The following is a 20545-nucleotide window of genomic DNA, read 5'->3' as shown; positions in this document are numbered from 1 at the left end:
GTGGGGGCTATTGTGTTTCACTTCATTGATATTCAGTGTTAAACTCTTAGCCTAGAGGGTTTTTCTGTATTTATAAGTGTTAGTCACATAAAATTGAATTTATTACTGCTCAATATCTGAGTTGTTTGGCTTCTGACACATACCTACACTCAATTGCATTACTAGCTGAGTTAAGTACAAACTTGCAGTGTTAAAGATTGTACTGCATTTTATTTTTCTGTCTATTTAATTGTTTCATTGAATATTGTGATCTGTGTCTCTCTGTAGTTATTTATTTTTCTATTTAATTGTTTCATATAATAATGAGGTCTCTCTCTCGCTCTCTCTCTCTGCAGTAAGTGGGGGCTATTGTGTTTCACTTCATTGATATTCAGTGTTAAACTCAGCCTAGAGGGTTTCTCTGTATTTATAAGTGTTAGTCACATATCTTTGAATTTATTACTGCTCAATATCTGAGTTGTTTGGCTTCTGCTACATACCTACAATCAACTGCATTACTAGCTGAGTTAAGTACAAACTTGCAGTGTTAAAGATTGTACTGTATTTTAGTTTTCTGTCTATTTAATTGTTTCATTGAATACTGTGGTATGTGTCTCTCTGTAGTTATTTATTTTTCTATTTAATTGTTTCATAGAATACTGCAGTCTCTCTCTCTCTCTCTCTCTCTCTCTCTCTCTCTCTCTCTCTCTGCAGTTAGTTTCTTGTCCTCCCTCTCTGTTCTTGTTCTGGTATTAATCTTGGTGGCTTTGGAATTGCCCACCCCTCCTGTAAATTTGTGTTTGAATACTCCTCCTGGATCTATCTCATTTGCTCACTCAGCTGAGTACAGTGAGATTATATTTTGACTTCAGGCACTCCTACCAGTCCCATCTGTTCAGCTATCCGAGCTCTATTCCAGTCTAGTGTCACTAGCTCATTCTACCTAATACAAAGAGAGCATTTGTGAAGGGCAAGCCACTTAGATCCTTAGTTTTGAATTATCTTTTGTTTCTCCTTTCTCCCTTTCCACTTAAAAACATTCTAAGCTTGTTTCCTGCCTTTCATGTAACTAGCCTAGTCCAGATGCAGATTTGCTGTAACCCGGACTGTTTGTAAGCTTCTGAGCCCCCAAAGCCTTTCTGTGTTGGAGGGAAGCCTTCTAGCTTATCAGTGGGAGTGGTAAGCACTAGGTAGCCTATCTACCACAAGAGTGGTTTCTGGCCCAGAAATTGTAGTTTATTGGCTGTTTGCGCAGTTTTTCCTGTCTCTTTCAACTTTCTGGTTTAAAAGCATGCGTTTCCACTTCTTTCCCACCTTTCCTGTAACTAGTCTAGTCCAGATACAGATTTGCTCTATCCAGGACTGTTTGTAAGATTCTGAGCCCCCCAAGCCTTTCTGTGTTGGAGGGAAGCCTTCTAGCTTATCAGTGGGAGTGGTAAGCACTAGGTAGCCTATCTACCACAAGAGTGGTTTCTGGCCCAGAAATTGTAGTTTATTGCCTGTTTGGGCAGTTTTTCTGTCTCTTTCAACTTTCTGGTTTAAAAGCCCACGTTTGCGCTTGTTTCCCACCTTTCCTGTAACTAGTCTAGTCCAGATACAGATTTGCTGTAACCAAGACTGTTTATAAGATTCTGAGCCCCCAAGCCTTTCTGTGTTGTAGGGAAGCCTTCTAGCTTATCAGTGGGAGTGGTAAGCACTTGGTAGCCTATCTACCACAAGATCCAGGTACAGATTCTTAGTTTTAGTACTTGAATTTGCTTATTCGTGCACAGCACTTGTTCAGAACTTGTTGTTAGCACTACATAAGTTACAAATTACTACAGCACTCAACCTTCCTCTTTACCTAGAGGAAAACAGTTTTTGTACTTACTTTCCTTTCTTGCTTAGAGAAATACAACTCACTCCACAACAAGTACAAATATGACTCTGTCATTGTCCATGTTGGTGTGAACGACCTGAGACATACCTCTCTGGACTACATGAAAAGAGACATGGAAGAGCTCTCCGATCTTGTAGCCCAGGCAGGTATGACCCTAGCCCTGAGTAGCATCCTGTCATTGTCCAGAATGATACCGCAGTACAAGGACAAAATGATTGAATTCAACAATTGGTTAAGCTTCTGGTGTCATTCTGAGGGGATCTAGTATCTGTCTGCCTGGGACGACATGGTCGACAGACCATGATGCTTTGCCAGAGATGGCCTGCACCTGTCACCCCCAGGGATTTTGGATACTGACTAAGGGTCTTGCCGCCCCTATAATGTTTTTTTTAGGCAAGGTTCAAATGACAAATTCACCACAGGAACAGGCAAGAAAAAACTGAGGGTAATGCTACTCAAAGCTAGAAGTCTAAATCTCAAAATGCACTCACTCGAGGCACTCCTTAAAATGGAGAACATCGATGTCTGTGCAGTGACCGAGACCTGGTTCAAGGCTCTAGAGAGCACCCCTGCATTACCAGGCTATAACTCATACCACTCTTTTCGGCCATCTAACCTGGACCAGAACATGAAAGGCGGAGATGTGCCCATATTCATTAAGGATATCCACACCTCCAGGCTAGTTGCGTAGCATAATGCATCCGAGCTTATCCAAGTGCAACTAACTCTGGGCAAAACTGCAATCCAAATTGTAGCTTGCTACAGATCCCCCACCATGCCCCAGAATTCTAACTCCTCTTTTCTTGATATACTGAAAAATATTAGGGTTCAACCAAACACCCTAATAATGGGAGATTTCAACTACCCCACCATTAACTGGGAAAACTACTCATGTACCAACTCCTTCACTCAATGCATTCTGGAATTCATAAATTCCAATGCCCTGGACCAACTTATCCACACCCCCACCAGGGATAACAATATCCTAAACCTAGTCATTACCAACATGAGTGACCGGTGTTCCACACCTGAAGTCAACTCCTCATTGGTCAGATCTGACCATAAGCTAATCACCGTAGATATCCGCATCCCACCCCCACCCACCATTTAGAGAACCATGGTAAAAAAAATTCTCCAAAGCCAACTTCATGCCTCTTAAGACAGAAGTGGTGAACTTCATGACACCCATGCAGATGGACAATGCAGTTACGACTGCTGAATCCTACACAAATGTACTCTATAAGCACTTACACGAGTGCGTGGATCATGCTCTACCAAACAGAACCAATATACTATCCTCCAAAAGAAAGGAAGCCAATCTGGTGGTCTCCTGCCATAAACAAACTCTACAACAGAAGGAATAAACTGTTGCAAAAGAGAGTAAAATCCCATGAATGGAGGAGCTCCCTGGCCAGCCTTAGTAAAAAGTTGAGATCCCTTATAAGATCCTCCAAAGTTAGCTACGAAAACAACATTGCCACTAATTCTAAGGACAACCACAAAGCATTCTATAGCTATGTCAAGAATCTCAATGGCAACACCCAGATCTGCTCTGAGTTACAGCACAACTGCATGAAAATTACAGAACCAACTGATATGGCCAACATCCTGGCAGATAGGTTCAGTGCTAACTTTACCCCCCTCTCACCCCCTAAAGGGGCCATATATATACAGAAAGAATGTAGGATCCCTGTAATCACATCTATGCAGGTAAAAGCTGCATTCTCTAAAACCAAAAACACAGCATCCATGGGACCGGACAACATCCTAAGCTGCATGTTACACGAACTTCAGAATGAACTGGCTCCCCACCTAAGCACCATGTTCAGTCATAGTTTCACATCAGGCTTTGTGCCCACTGCATGGTGCACAGCAATAGTTATCCCACTCCACAAAGGGGGAGCCACCACCTATCCTGCAAACTATCAGCCTATTAGCCTGACAAGCCTGGTCTGCAAGGCCATGGAATGTATTATTATGGAACTCATAAACAAAGACATTGGTAACCTTCAAACTCTGGACCCCACCCAATTTGGGTTTGTGAAAGGCAGATCATGACTTCTGAACCTGATCGACTTCTTTGAGGCAGTCACCAAAGCCATAGACAAGGATAAGGTGGTTCACACAGCCTATCTTGACCTCACCAAGGCTTTTGACACCATCCCTCATTCTGGAATTATAGCTAAACTCACTAAACTAGGTATAAATCCCTACGTCACAAGATGGGTTATCAACTGGCTCACTGACAGAACCCACACTGTAAAAGTTGCAGACTCCAAATCTGACTTCAAACCAGTGACAAGTGGAGTACCACAGGGTTCAGTCCTGGGACCTCTCCTGTTTGCTATCTACTTCTCTGAAGTATAGGCTAACACAGAAGGCCTCTGGCTAATGAAGTTTGCAGATGACTGCAAACTAGGAGCCATAGTAGAGTGCCCAAATGATGTGGACATCCTACAGAAGGACCTCACTGAGACGGATGCCTGGTGTCAGAGGCATGGCCTCAAGCTCAGTGCCAAAAAATGCATTGTCATCCCCTTTGGTAAAAACTCTGTACCTGTGAACTACCACATAAATGGCAGTTTGCTTAATGTCAAATATGTGATAAGAGACCTTGGTCTCTCCTTTGATAATCACATCGCCACAGTAGTCAGGAAATCCTTCTATGTGGCATACCTCTTCACAAAAGGGTTCACATTCAGGAAAAAAGAGGTCATTGTTCCCCTCTACTCGGCACTCATTAGACCCATTATAGAGTACAACACCCCTTTTGGAATGTACCTCACAAGACATCTGCAGCAGCTGGAAAGACCACAGAAGTACCTCACAAAGAGGATTACTGGCCTCAAACAGATGCCCTACACTGACCATCTCAAAAAACTCCAACTTTACTCTGTAGCATATTGCCTACTCCGAGGAGATCTCTGCCTAACATATAAAGCTATGTTAAACCCAGAGCTGTTGGATATGCTACACCTAAAGAAATCCCAATCCCTCCAAGCTACAAACTCTAGGGACCTAAACATTGTCACCACAATAAACAGGACATGTTGGAGGGATAGATTCCTGTCCCAGAGACTTCCTATACTCTGGAACAAGCTACCCATCTATGTCAAGCAAAGTTCCTCATTAGCACTCTTCAAGAAAAATCTTGATGAGTGGATGGGAAATAGGAAATACACCCCGGGGGATCACTTCTGTGGCTCTGCTTGACAGGAGCACAGGAAATTAACTTTCTTGGGTGGTGTAAGCCAGGGAACCTTGTTGGCTAGGCTTACTTGGGCCCTTGGGCTGATAGCGTAGCACCTAACTATGAACCTATGAACTTATGATGCTTTGGAGGTTGGCGGTAGTGAAGTTAAGGGTTTTGTGACAGTTTGTGTGGGTCCAGGATTAGGGTGAATGTCACTGCATAATATTAGATTGTGGTAATTATGTATGGAATTAGTGGGTTGCAATTTATTCTTTGTGATGTATTCATATATGGAGGTTAGTTTTAGTTTAGTTTTTACATGTAAGGTTAGAATTTTCAGCTTTTTAAGGAGGAGAGTACTTGTTGCAACTAGAGAAGGCGCTATGTCAGAGAAGTGAGTGTGTTTGGACAAAAGAGTGGTGGCTACATGAGTGGGCTTGTAATATTCATGTATGGTTTCAGGAGAAGTAAGTAGTTGTAGAAAGAAGAAGGAGAGAGACAGATTAAGTAGTGCAAAGTTGGTGATGGATGGAATGTTATGAAGGAGGGGTATGTAGAGTAGTAAATATTAGGATTTATTTATAAGATGAACTGGAATGTGAAGACAGTGTGGTGGAGTATGCGGGTGCAGGTGAGATGGCCAATTATACAATTAGTGAAATGTGGGAATGTAGTGAAGAATGAATTAGAAGGTTATGATTGGGTGAGCAGTATAGGTACGTGGAGCTTGGGTTAGGATAAATGTACTTGATGTGGGGCTGGGTGGGAATGGGGGTAGGGTAGGGGAGCAGAACCAGGAGTGGCAGATTGCTATGCTTCAAAAAAAAATTTATCAATGAGGAGTATAGTATTTAGAGTGGAGAAACTAGGTGAGTAAGGACAGATGTTGATAATGTATGAAGTGAGCCCTTGGCTTACAAATGAGAGGCGACAGGCAACAAATACTTATCCTTTAGCATATTTTCCTGACGTTAGTTAGGTGCCAAAGTGATACAGAGACTAGGGAGAGAGATGCATAGTCAGTGGGGTGGAAGAAAGGTGGTGGTGGTGGTGAGTTCAGAGGCCAAGATTTAGTGTTTCTGATGCTGTTAGTTTTGCACATGTGCAACAGATATAGAAGGAAGCCCTGTAAGCCTGGAAAAGATCCATTCTCAGCAGCTTCTAGGAGACTGAATGCAAAGACAAAGACTTTAAGTGATCAGGTGTAGGGCAGGGTATTCATGCCCTGAATTCTCCTGATGAGAAACCTTTCTGGGCGTTCCAACTATTGCAAGTGTATGGAGAGATACGTGCCAATGGGAGTGCTCTAGTCACTGATACCTTACTTGTATCTGGATGCCATACCCTACAAGGTGGGCAACGCAGAATGATATTCTTATTATCTTAGCAGAGTACAGAATGACTATACCAGCATTCTTGACTTCTTCCCTCTACCCAACTAATATTTTTATAAATCTGTCCCTTAAACTGCCCTTAACATTCCACTTTGGCAAAAGATTGTTTCTGATTCCTGGGTGTTCAAAAGCTATGCAGGAAGATTACAGATGACACTGGATATAAAAACTTCCCTTCATGCAAATACCTCCTCACCCTCCAAACTAAACAGAATTTTTCCTTGGGTTCCTCCGTCTTGACACACCCTAGGAGTCATAGAATCAGTGCCTTTAGGTCAAAGGAGCAAAGGCTTTTACTCCAGAAAGTTTTTGGTACCAAAAAAAAGATGCCTCTTCGAGACCAGTACTACATTTTTTTATTTTTAAATCAGTTCATAAACATTCCAAGGTTCAGAATGTTGTCCCTGATAATCTGTTGCCCTCATTTGTCTTATCAGTTTCTTAGCTATTCTAGCCATAAAAGATGCTTTCTACCACATTCCCATACCCATAGGCTTCAGGAAATTTCTAAGGTTCTCAGTTTCTGGGTCACATCATCTGTCTGCATTGCAGATTGGTTTATCTACAGCTCCAGGGGTATTCATGGAGTACGTAGCCCCCAGTCATAGCACATTGCAGACTGAATAGCATTCACATCTTTCTTTATTGAGATGGTTTGCTTATTTTTTGCAAAGTCTTTATCCAAATGTCAAAAGTCATTGACTTGGGTTAGGTCTCTTTTGACCAAACTGTTCTCCCAAATAAATACTGCAAAATCTTCCTTAACTCTGTTTCACAGGATTGTGTTTCTGGGATGCCTTATAGATTCTTCTCTTCAAAAGGACGTTTTAAGACAAGACAAGGTGGATTTTTATAAGAAGTTTTTCCTGAGATTCTCAAATCAGTCTTAGACTTCTGCAAGAGAATTTATCAGGATTCTATGACTTATGCATTCTATGATTCACATGATTCCTCTAGCCAGATTATACATGAGAAAGATACAATGGTTTCTAAAAAATACTTGGACCCAGCATTTGATTCTCTGGATTATCATATTCTAGTTTGGGTCTTTATAAAAAAGGAACTGCATTGATAGAGACAACAAACTTCATCTGAATCAAGGTATGTCCTCTCCAAAGACCCCAAGCCAATCTCTCACATTTTCCAGAGCGGTAAAAAATGTAAGGCCTGTGGAATCCTTCAGAGAGACCAAAACACACCAGTTTAAAAATTATGCAGGCTGTGATCCATGCCTTGAATTGTCTCCATTACATTTGGTCCTCAGGGCCTTTTCAAGTGAATTCAGACAATACCATGGTCATGTGGCATATGAACAAGCAGGGAGGTACAAGGTCCTGCCCTCTATGCAATCTGGTAATAATTGATTGGAAGTTAGCTCTCCAGCATTCCTTAACCCTCCAAAACCTTACATTCTGTTAGAGTAAACAAGGTGAGCAGGACCAGGACAGACTCTCAAGAATGGAATTTGTATGAGGGCATCTTCCATGAATTGATCCATTTGTGGAGAACATTTCAAACAAATCTGTTTGCCTCCTTTCAAAGTAGACAACTAAAAAATTTTGTTCCAGGTCTCATTAAAAGTAAACCTGGAAAATAGATGCATTTTCATTCCCTTTGAATGGAATGTTCCTTTATGTGTTTATTTCCATTCCACTGATCTCCAGGGTAATTCTGAAGATTCAGAAGGATACCCCAAAATCCATTGTGGTGACTACATTTTGGCCATGCAACACTGCCTCTCCTTTTTTATAGAATTGGTCAAGCAGAATTACCACAAGATTTCTCACAGAGTGGATCTACTCACACAAGACAGTGGGAATTTGATACACCCCAGTATCAATCAAGGTCAGCTCACTGACTTGAGAATTCACTTATAATACCTTTTAGGCACTTTTCACACAAAGATCCAACAGATACTAAAGGGGATAAGAAAGCGTGCTACTAGAAAATCTTATATTGGTAAGTGGAAGTTATTTTCTAATTTGTGCTTAAGCAATACCCAGGGGCCCATCAGTGATTTTATACCACTGGTGCTCAAATATTTTTTGTGATTTACTTTCCTCTGGCCTCTCTTATTCCTCTATATTCATTAATCATGTGGCCATTTCAGCATGTCTACCCATAGATGTTCCACTTCCTTCTCTGTTTGTTGTGAAACATTTTCTGAAAGGAATTTAACATGTGACCTCCTTGTAAATAAGTTGCTCCTCCTTGAGATCTCAACTATTTGCTGGAAAAATTGACTGTCACCTTTTGAACCTACCCATCAAGCTGATCTAAGGTTCTTGACGTGGAAAACCGTACTCATCGTTGCTCTGACATCTGCAAGAAGATTTTCCAAGTTGCAAGCTCTCACGGTAGGCGAACCCTATCTGATTTTCCATATGGATAGGGCCTCTTTAAAAACAAACCTTTCATTCATTCCCAAAATGGCTTCAGACTTCACTCTGAATCAAGCCATTAGTCTCTCAGTTTTTTACCTGGAATCTATAAACCAGAAAGAATGGATTCTGTATTCTCTGGACATTCATAGGCAACTCAGGTACTATCTTGACAGAGCAAAGCCCTTTAGAAAAGCTGATCATCAGTTTATTTCTTATCAAATGGCAAAAAGGAACATTCTGTGTCTAAATAAACAACCTCCCGGTGGTTGTCCTTTGCTATTACTTTTTTTTATTATTCCCACCATGACATATCCATTCCAGGCAATATCAAGGCATGTTCTGCTAGAGTCTTCTTCAGTGACATACTGGAAAGTGATGAACTCTAGAAGCATTCTAGAGGCAGTGACATTGTCATCTGTACCTACTTTTACTAAGCATTATAAACTAGATTATTTCTCTAGGTCCAGGTTTGGCTTTGCTAGGACCATTTCCAGTGGCTTCTGGATCTATATCCTTCCATCATCCAGGCTGGATAGGCTTTGGTAATTGACCCATATAGCCCAAGGGTATTGCAGCAGTGGGAATGATGAACATTTTACAATTGTGTAAGTTACACTTACCCATAATAGTAGGCATTCAAATTCCTCACTGCTGTAGTAGCTGCACCCACCCTCCATCCCCTACTCTTGCATATAGTTGTAGCTGGGATGTAAAGTAGGGTTGTGTTTCTTTCTGCTTTATATATTTTATTGTTATTATTGGTTGGTGGTTTCAGGATTGTTAGGATTTCTCCTTGCATGGGCAAGAAAGTCCTAAAGAAAGCTTCACTCAATCAGAGTAAAGGTGTAGGGAGAGGAACCAAAGTTTTTTGAAGCTAGATGGTTGATGTTTCCTAGGCAGGAAATATCCCATATAGCTTAAAAGGGTACTGCAGCAGTGAAGAATTCAAACATCTACTGTTATAGGTAAGTGTGATTTACACAACTATACTTTACCTCTCACCCATAATCTGATTTTTATGATGACATTTAGACCTGCAAGGTGCTTATCATCATATTCCCTTTGCCACAGAGTTCAGAAGATTCCTCAGATTTTCTGTGTCATAGTAACATTATAAATTCTCTGCATTGTCTTTTAGATTGCACACAACTCTTAAGGGCCTTTTCAAAGTGTCAAGCTCCAGTGATTGCCGATTGTAGATGGCACAGCAGTAACTTTTTTCCTTGTATTTATGTCCTTCTTATCTTTGCAGGACTTTTTTCCAAGTGTCAAAAGTCCCTTACATGGGTGTCAAATGTCCTTCTCACCTTGGAAGTTCAGATCAACATCTAAAATCCTCCTTAATTCCTGCCTGCAGGATAATATTTTAGAGATGCCTTCCAGATTCCTCTCTGAAAAATAAATTATTAACCCAGAGGAAAGTAGACTTGTATATGGAAGTGTTATTGAGCTTTTCCAACCAATCTGAAGCTTCAGCCAGGGAATATCTCAGAATGCTAGGGTTCATGGCATCTAGGATTTTCATGATTCTTCTTGCCAGAGTGCACATGAGAAAAATACAGTGCTTCCTCAGAACTTTATGGACTCATCCTCTAGAGTTTAAAATTCCTGTTTTGGGCTTTGTGAAGAGAGAGCTGGAGTAGTTTAGGGAACAGATTTTTGCAAATTCATACCTTCCCTTCTCTCTTTCTTCCAACCCCAACTCAGTTTGCAACAACAAATGCACTGGATTTTGCATGTGCTGTTTCAATGCAGATAAAAGTGCTAGGTCTTTGCAACACTTCAGACAGAACAGAGCACATCAACTTGAAAGAGATGTTAGTTGTGACCATGCTATAGAATTGGTCTTTAGGACCCTTACAGATGATGTCAGATAGTGTTACTGTGATGCAACACAAACAAGCAAAGGAGCTCCAGATCTTGCCATTTTTGTGGGCCAGCTATGGTGGCTTGGGACATTGATTTGAAGAATAGTTTTACCTTCCAGGCCTTCTACATCCCATTAGGACAAAACACAATGACAGACAAGCTGAGCAGAATCATTTAAGACCAACATGAATGGAAATTAAATGAGGAGGTCTTTCAGGAATTAATACAATTGTGCGAAACACCTGAAATAGATCTGTTCAACTCCTTTTAAACCAGACAACTTAACAGATTTTGATTCAGGACTCCTTGCAGCCAGGCTGGAAAACACATCTTTTTATTCCATTGGGCAGGTATGTTCCTGTATGCTTTTCTGTCCTTTCCACTAATATCCAGAGTAATTCTGAAAATTCAGAAGGACTCTCCAAAGATCATTGTGGGGACTCCCTTCTGAACCAGGCTACAGTGGTTCTCCCTTCTAATGAAATTGGCCAGGTGCAGTTACTAGCTTCCAAACAGACTGAATCTTTTCACACACGACTGATACACCCCTGCCTGAAACTTATAAAACTCACTGCCTGGATGATTCGGTTTTTAATACCTTTTATGCACCTTTTTACAGAGTACATGCAGCAGGTATTAAAGGAGGCAAGATAACCGTCTAGAAAATCTGCTAGCAAGTGGAAGAGGTTTTCTAGCTGGTGCCTAGGTGATAACAAAAGCCCTGTCTGGGATTATATACAACTAGTTCTAGCACATGTGTGTGAGTTACTACCTCTGGCCTTTTTTAGTCATCTGTCAAGCTTTATCTTTTTCTATTTCAGCATTTGTGCCCATGGATCCTTCTCTTTCTTCTCAGACTTTAGTCAAGCTTTTTCTGAAAGGGGTTTTACATCTCAGATCACCTAGAAAACAGGTAGTACCTTCTTGGGACCTTAATTTTCTGCTGAAAAAGTTAACATTTTCTTCTTTTGAACTTGTTTGTTTTGCCGATTTATGCTTCTTTCATGGAAGACTGTGTTATTTATTTCTCTTATACATCGACAAGAAGAGTATACGAGTTACAAGCTTTTACGGTGCGAGAACCCTATCTGGTGCTTCAAAGAGTGAGGATTTCTCTATATACAAATCCCTTGCTCATGCCAAAAGTAGTTTCAGAGGTTACTTTTACTCTCACCATCAATCTCCCTGTATCCTTTCATGAGCCAAAAACTAAAAGAAAAGATTCTGCTTATTATTGATATACATAGACAATGCGGATATTAACTTGACAGAACTTAGTTCTTTAGGAAATCTTATCAGCTGTTTATTTCCTGTCAGGGGGCACAAATGGTCATCAGTGTGTAAATAAACTATTTCCAAATGGCTGTCCCTGACTACTGCCTTTTGTTATTCCCTCCATGGTAAATCTTTTCAGGCAGTGTTAAGGCGCACCTTACTAAGGCTTTGTCTTCCCTGCTAGAACATTGGAAAGGAGTGAACTCGAAAAGCATTCTAGAGGCAACTACTTGTTCCTCTGTGCATCCTTCTACTAAGCATTACAAAATGGATTCCATTTGTAGGTCTAGGTCTGGATATCAGTTTGCTAGGAAAATTCTCCAGGGGCTACTGGGTCCTTATCCATCCACCTCCTAGGTGGAATACACTATGGTAATTTATCTGTTTAGCTTTGGCTTGCTGCAGCAGTATGACTGATGGACATAGTATAGTTGTGCAAGGTGCGCTTACCATAACAGTATATGTTTGAAGTCACCCCTTCCCCCCTTACGTACATATAATTCATTTTTTTTTTTTTTTTTTTTTTTTTTTTTCAAAAAAAAATTTTTATTGGCAATTTTGTTTTAATACAATAAAAACCAAACAAGTTATAACAAGATAAATAAAATACACAGTATACTAATAAAAATCACAAAATTTCAACAAGCAACCCCACAAGCTGTCAGAAAAACATAATATAACAGTAATTAAATAGTACTAAATATTGGAATTAAAACTACAAACCACTAAATTAAATCAAGAAGAAATAAGGAGAAGTGTATTAACTTTGGAGCAAATTTTTAGATAAAGGGCACTCTTCTTAGGACTCTTACTAATGAATTTGTGAGCAGCCATGTATGTAAATACCAATGATTTAAAGTTATTCCAACAAAGCTTAGTACGATCCATCCAATTTCTAGAGATGTACAGTTTCATGAGAGAACATAAAAGACCAAAACATGGGTATCAAATAAAGAAAGAGTACACATAGGTATGTGAAGGATGGCTAGTTCCCAACAAAGGGTTGATTTGTGGTATCCCATTTTTTGAAGACGGACCTTTAACGAAGTCCAAAGTTTATGAGTATGATAACAGGACCAAAAGATATGAAATAAATCAGCGTAGGGTGCTGAGCAGCAGGAGCAAGAAGGAGATTTATTGGAGTCGATTTTTGCTAGTCTAGCTGGAGTAAAATATGTATTATTGTTAATCATCAATTGTGTGTAAAAAAGATTCTTAAATGGGGAGAAATTAATAGTGTTTTTTATGGACAAAAGCTTCTGATTATGTGAAAGAAGAGGGTGATAATTATTCCAATAGTTTGAAAAAAGACATGGACTATTATTTATCATAGATGATATAAGTTTATATGAATTAGAAATCATTTTCTTGGGAAGAGTAAGATTATGCAAAACAGATTCTAATAAGGATATATTATGTCCATTATCAAAAAGATGTATAAATTTATACTTAATAATATCTCTCAATTGTCTGATTATCGATAAATATTTTTTATTTATCTTCAATATCACACATAGGTTAGATAATGATTCATTATTATGTTTAAGTAAATCCCAGACCACTAAGCTTTTAATTTCCGGGAATTTAGAAAGATTAACAGGAAGATTATTAATTGTAATATTAGGATTTAGATGTAAGGGTTGAAGTAAGGAAAGGTTTTATCCAAATTTATAAGTTTCATTAAGTTTTGAAAAATAATAATCTTATGTTTTAAATTATTTGAGAGTTTGAGATTTTTAAAGGAATCTTTTACGAGAAAAGGGAGGGCCTCCGGATTCAAATTCAGACTTATAACATGTTGAAACCATATTTTAGACCATAAGGGATAAGAATTATAATCTACTAATTTAAATTTGGAAATACATAATAACCTACTTGTCGAAATGATGAAGTAGTATAATTGAAAATTTGGCAGTCCCAGTCCTCCACCCGATTTTGGAATAGTTAGTTTATTATATGCAATTCTCCCAGATTTTGGATACCAGATAAATTTAGATAAATCCCTACATATTTTAGTCAAAAAAGACTTTGGTATTACCTGATCTACAGAGTTGAATTGAAATAGAATTTTAGGTAGAATATTCATTTTAATTATAGCAGCTTTAGACAAGAGAGATAATTTCAACTTCTGTCACCTAAGAATATCAAGAGTTATTTTGGACCATGATTTAAGGAGATTATTTTGAAATGTAGATGAAACATTATGATTAAAGGAAATCCCTAAATATTTAATATCGAAAGTAATTTTAAAGGAAGACAAGGGAAAATAACTTGGATTATATCCCTGAAGATTTATAGGAAAGATGTGAGATTTCTGAAAATTAACTTGATAATCTGAAGCTTTAGAAAAGGCCTCAATGGAAGATTCAATCTTATGAAGATCAGTGTTAGGAAGTTGAAAGTAAATAATTAAATCATCAGCAAAAGCTGACAAAGAAACTATAGTATTCATTACTCTAGGAATCACATGAAATGTATTTGATTTTATATAAAGAAATAGGGGTTCAATGAATATATTAAAAGGAAAGGAGATAGCGGACAACCCTGTCTAGTACCATTAGTTATTCGTATTGGTTTTGATAAAATTTTGTTTATCCACAAGCAAGTCGAGGAGTTATTATATAAAACTTTAATCATATCTATGAAAGAAGGGGGAATATTGAAATATGATAAGGAAAGAAAAAGAAACATCCAGTTAACCCTATCAAAAGCCTTCACGCATCTAATATCAAGGCATAAATTGGATTTTTGTCTTTTTTCAGAATATGCATTAATGAATCTAAAGTTAAGGTATTATCCCAAGTATGTTTACCTGACATAAAGCCTGATTGTTCCTTGGATATTATAGAAGGAAGAATTTTCCTAAGCCTATTTGCTAAAAGAGAGGCTAAAATTTTAATGTCAATATTAATCAAAGAAATGGGGCGATAATTGTGCGGATCTGATTTGTCCTTTTGATTTTTTAAAATTAAAATCGTTTTCGAAGTATTCCAATAAAGATCTGAGATACCATGTTTTATTACATGATTATATACTTTTAATAATATAGAAGAAATCAATAAGTTATAAGTTTTAAAGAATTCAGCTGTAAATCCGTCAGGACCAGGTGATTTCCCTGCCTTAAGATTCGAGATAGCTTCTTGAATTTCTTGTAGGCTTATAGGAGCTGAAAGCAAGTCACCTTGACTTTTACTTATGGAGGGAAATTTAATAGAATTAAGAAACTCAATCATATTTTTATGTAGTACTACTTGTACTTCCATTAGAATATATGTCAGAAAAAGGTTAGAAAAAGTTGTATTATTTCTTGGTCAGAGTTATAAATCTTATTATTAAGGTGTAGCCGAGATATCTTAGGAGGTTCTTGATTGTTTCTAATTAATTTTGCAAGAAATTTAGATGGAGTTTGTGCCCATTCAGAGTAGGTTGCAATCATCCTTTGTTCAAAAATGGTTAGGTTCTGTTTATGTAGTTGAAGTAATTGGAATTGTAAGTCATTTATTAAATTATCTCTATTGGGATCTACATTTATTTTTGTTGTTTTTCTAGTTCGAGAAGTTTATTTGTAAGTTCCATTTCTTTGTCTTTATATTTCCTTTTAAGAAAAGAGGCTTTATTAATTAAAATACCTCTCATATAAGCTTTACAGGCTGCCCATTGTATATCTAAGGGTATATCAGAACTATCCAGATTAAGGGTAAGATTAGATAGTATTTCAGTAATTTCCTGAATAATGTCTTTATTACAGTAAATTATTATTGAGTGTCCAATTATTATATTTAGAGGGGGAATTTTTTTTTTGAATAGGGTTAATATTTATTGAAATCTTAGTGTGATCAGAGATGGATCTCGGATCCAAGAATAGAACAATATCAAAGTGTGTAAGAAATTCCGAGATTAAAAAGAAGTCCAATCTTGACCAAGATTTGGAGCATTTTGAATAATAAGTGTATAACTCCTCTTTCGTTATCTGGTCCTTCAAAGAAACAGGGTCAATAAGACTAAGGTCAAACATCAAATCTTCCAAGGCAGAGGAGGATTGGGTATTGTACCAATAATAGGAAGATTTATTAGAATGATCTACAATAGGATCAATAACAGCATTCCAATCACCCCCAGCTATAATATAATGGTCTTTAAAGGTTGCTAAAATATTATGAATTTCTGCAATAAAAATATATTGCTGAGAACACGGGCCATATAAATTAAAAAATAGAATAGGTTTATTAATATTAGGAAATTGAGATGTGAAAAAACACCATCTACCATTTACATCAGACCTTATATTAAGTATGGTACCCTGGAAAGATTTTTTAATAATTATCGCTACTCCTCTAGCACTAGAACTATTACCTGAAGAAATAATAAGTTTCACCCATTTCTTTTCTCTTACTCCTGCCCAATCCCTATCATACAAATGTGTTTCTTGAAGGAAACATATATTAGCATATGATTTAAAAATCAAGTGACAGATAAAGGAACTTTTAGACTTATTTTGCAACCCTCTAATATTCCACGAATCTATATATAAAGTCATAATACAATAAGCTTAGTGGGCCTAGTATACACCTATTTTAGAAGAAAGGAAAAGCCTAAAAAAAAAATAAAGACGGTGACTTTGTAAAAACCAAAAGCGCTCATTTTTATTCGTAAATACATAGCTGACTTTTATTTTCAATCTTCTCCTATATTTTCCATACTTTCCTTTATCTATAATCATAAAATGACAGTGGTAAGAATAGAAAAGGGACAAAGAAAAAAACAAAATATGACAGCAAAGAGAATCCTTCCATACCTCCCCAGTGCCTACCCACCCCTCAAAACTAATGGAAGGAAATAATAAATAATACATCTGTGAAGCTTTTGAAATGCTAGCATAATAATTCTTGTTATAACAAAAGAAAGAATAAAAATTAAGTAACAAACTAATACTCCAACAATATGTACATATATACATCACACAATGTTTCCAAGACACAGCCATGTTAGAACCCATAAACCAACACCCACGAGATCATATCCAGAACAATGAAATTAGCCATAAATAAAAGGAAAAGTAAAATTAACTTAACTAACTATAACCTATAAATATGCGATTTTTCAGAAAAAATTAAAACTAAAAAAATATTATTTATAAAATGTAAACATTTGTATGGTACATACCTAAAATAACTTTAAGATTATATTTTAAATTTTAAGATTATATTTTAGTGCATATTCAACAACACTAGTAAAAATTAGAATTTAAGATAAGAAATCGACATATAAGAACACTGGACATAATACATGCACATACTGAACTAAGTTGCAAATACCCCATGAAAAAACTGTGAGAAGCCATTTATATCCTAACTGAGTCATGTAAACCAGACCCCACCGCATGCATTAAGGCAGACATTAACAAGTAATACATTAGATATATATTAAACTATACCACCATTTCTTAAATAACTACAGAATAAAGTCCAGAACAATGAACTGTCATTGTAGGAAACCTCATGAAGTGAGAACCTCATGAAGCGAAGCATATCAGCATCTCAGCGACAGAATCATAAGCAGAAGTTCCGCCTTTTACAGTTAAATGAGAGCCAGAATTCTCACGCAACTCCACACGGAGAAAATATATCCACCATTTCTTAAATAACTACAGAATGAAGTCCAGAACAATGAACTGTCACTGTAGGAAACCTCATGAAGTGAGAACCACATGAAGCGAAGCATATCAGCATCTCAGCGACAGAATCATAAGCAGTGGTTCCGCCTTTTACAGTTAAATGAGAGCCAGAATTCTCACGCAACTCCACACGGAGGAAATGTATCAGGAAAATAATCTCCAGAACTAATCATGACACCATTTACAGTCACCAATTCCGGAACATCATGTTGTTTACTGGCATCTGAAGAATCATACAGTCATCCAACTCCTACTCGAGTTTTCTCACTTTATAGTTCAAGTTAACAAAGAAATCATGCCACACCAAAATCAGTGTTAAACCAACAGCAAGGCTTACTTACTTTGTTTGTATATTTGCCAAAAGATAAATCTTGACATCCTATATAAATAGTCCTTGAACAACCACTCATGCTGAACAAATGATTACTCGCATAAAACACTTGCATATATCAGCACTTGTAAACGAACAGCATTTCTTCACAGCGCAATTGTAAGGCAAACTGAGAGTTAACCAAATACATTTTTATAACACTGGATAAGAATTGAAGGCTTTAATAAAAGCATCTTTAGCTTCAGACGGAGTACTCGCTGAATATTTAGTCTCTTTATATGTAAATAAAAGGACACTCGGGTATCTCATCTGAAACCTTATATTTCTTTTAATTAAATCAGCACAAAGGGAGCTAACCTCTGCCTATTCAATTTTATTTGGTGTGGCAAGTCTTGAGTAAAAGTAATTTTATGACTGTTCCATACCAATATTTTTTGCTTTCTTGCTGACTGTAGAATATTTTGAACATCCTGAAAGTTCAACAGTTTGGTATAGATGATGCGAGGGATTTGCGAATCCTGTCTACGTCTAATGGCTCTATGTGCCCTCTCAATTATTATTTTATCAGCTGTAAAACTCGGACCCAAAAGTGCACTGAAAATCTGACCACAAATTAAAATAAGGTTTTGGTTATCATATGTTTCAGGTAGCCCCTAATAATAATATTATTATTCGGCTTCTCGCTTCAAGATCTGTTAGTTTAGTTTGTAATTCCTCAATAAGCACAGAATTGTTTTTTGTTACATCAGACACTTGACTAATTTTAAAGTCATTATTTTGTGTTTTTGCTCTAGCGTGTCCATTCTTTGTACTAACTGGTTAATAGATTTAGTAAGACCAGACATTTGGTCAGATATAACCTGGATAGCATCATGAATTGGTTGAAGCGCTACTTTCAGATCGTCGATGTGAAGATTCGGTTCAGTTTTTGTCTTAGCATTTGTTTTATTATTTGAAGAACTACTATCCACAACTGTTTTTGAAGTTCTCAACCTTTTACAAGTGTTATCTTTCTCAGGGAGAGAATTGAGGAGATTTTTGCCTTGGTACTCTGGGCATCCATATTCTCCGCACTTTCTGTCATACCTGGATACCGATGTACAGAACAGAAGTAAGGAGCGCCAACTGCTAGAAGCGCGAATCCTGTCAGGCACAAAATTTTCACACAGGCCTCTTGGATACTCGTATTCCTTATCCCAGAAACTGGTTAAAGGTAAAAATACAGTTTTTACCAGAGAACAGACCACCAAACGACTTCAGGTATATTAGCCTCTTATATCAGCGAGTAATAATTACTACCATTAAGAAACAGTTAAGGCTACATAAAATAAAAATTAACGGTAGGAGCTCGTGGTTAGGGTGCTAACTAGCCGACCACCATCTTGGAATCCCACGTACATATAATTCATATAGTTTGGGATAGATTACTCTTCCTTCCTTCTTGGAGGAAAAAGGCTGCTCATTATCTCTACTGGGATCTCTTGCCAGGCAGCCTGCATGCATGTGTGGAGGGAATTCAAAGATGTGTGGAGATTAGCCGACTGTTATACTCTGGGCATGGTATGTCTCACTTAGCTTTAGGCTACTGCAGCAGTGTGGATTTCAAACAACTACAGTTATGGTAAGTGCAACTTACACAACTGTATTTTCTTCCACTTGGAGTATTTCAAGTAAGAGAAAATTAAAGAGTTAATAATCTTTTTCAGTGCCAGATTTATGTAGTGTTCTTTTATCTTTTTCTTTTTTTTTTTGTCTACAGCTAATGGAATCAATTACTTGAATATTGGTAAGAGCATATTCTTATTCATGATTATGTTTTATAACAGGCTATAAGCTATACAAGCAATAATTCATTTTCATTACATTTTTCCTTTTAACAGGTATAGGTCATTTTACTAGACCCATTTATGTTCACATGCTGGTGCAATAGAAATTAAGCGCAGGATCAAGTGACTCCTTGGGTCTGCCTGCTTCATATTTTATATCCTGCATTTGACAGTTACCCCTTTCATTTCTCCCATCATTGCCATCTTTTATTTACCTTTGTTACAAATTATTGATTGATTAGTTTTTATACTGATTTACTATTTAAAGTTTCCTTATCTATACCACCAGGTTTTGCACATCACAAGTAATATTTGGAGTTTAAACTTGTTTATATTAAGTAACCATCTGAAATGTCAGGGGCCAGTAGAGCGAGTCCCAAAATATGAAGATTGAATGGCCAAAAAAACGACTTACATATCTCAAGTCTAAGATGCCATTTCTTGGAATATTCTCTTTTCTCAGAAGTAAGCTGATCTCAGAATTCATATATATGTATGTGTGTGTGTGTGTGTGTGTGTGTGTGTGTGTGTGTGTGTGTGTGTGTGTGTGTGTGTGTCTGTATGTATATATATATATATATATATATATATATATATATATATATATATATATGGGATCCGGCCACATGCTCGACTAGCATATGTCCGAATCACAAAACGTCGAACACACATACATGAAAGCGCTTAACATTGAAATGCACTTCCGTGTATGTGTGCCTGTTTGATGACTTTGGCCCCCCA

At 37.4% G+C, this 20545-nt stretch overlaps 1 protein-coding gene across 1 annotated transcript in view; it reads left to right on the top strand.

Annotated features, from left to right (window-relative positions):
• The first annotated feature begins 19733 nt into the window (after window positions 1-19733).
• The window catches only part of LOC122808165 (alpha-2-macroglobulin-P-like), a 686630-nt gene continuing 685818 nt past the window's right edge, over window positions 19734-20545 (top strand). Inside the window, exon 1 of the mRNA XM_044079138.1 lies at window positions 19734-19764. The gene's annotated coding sequence lies outside the window, so the exon portion shown is untranslated. The remainder of the gene's footprint in view (window positions 19765-20545) is intronic.

Source organism: Protopterus annectens, chromosome 8.part0, assembly GCF_019279795.1.
Source record: "Protopterus annectens isolate FY-2018-M chromosome 8.part0, PAN1.0, whole genome shotgun sequence".
Classification (NCBI taxonomy): domain Eukaryota; kingdom Metazoa; phylum Chordata; order Ceratodontiformes; family Protopteridae; genus Protopterus; species Protopterus annectens.
The sequence above is the reverse complement of the archived record's forward strand: the minus strand, read 5'-3'. Positions and strand labels throughout refer to the sequence as shown.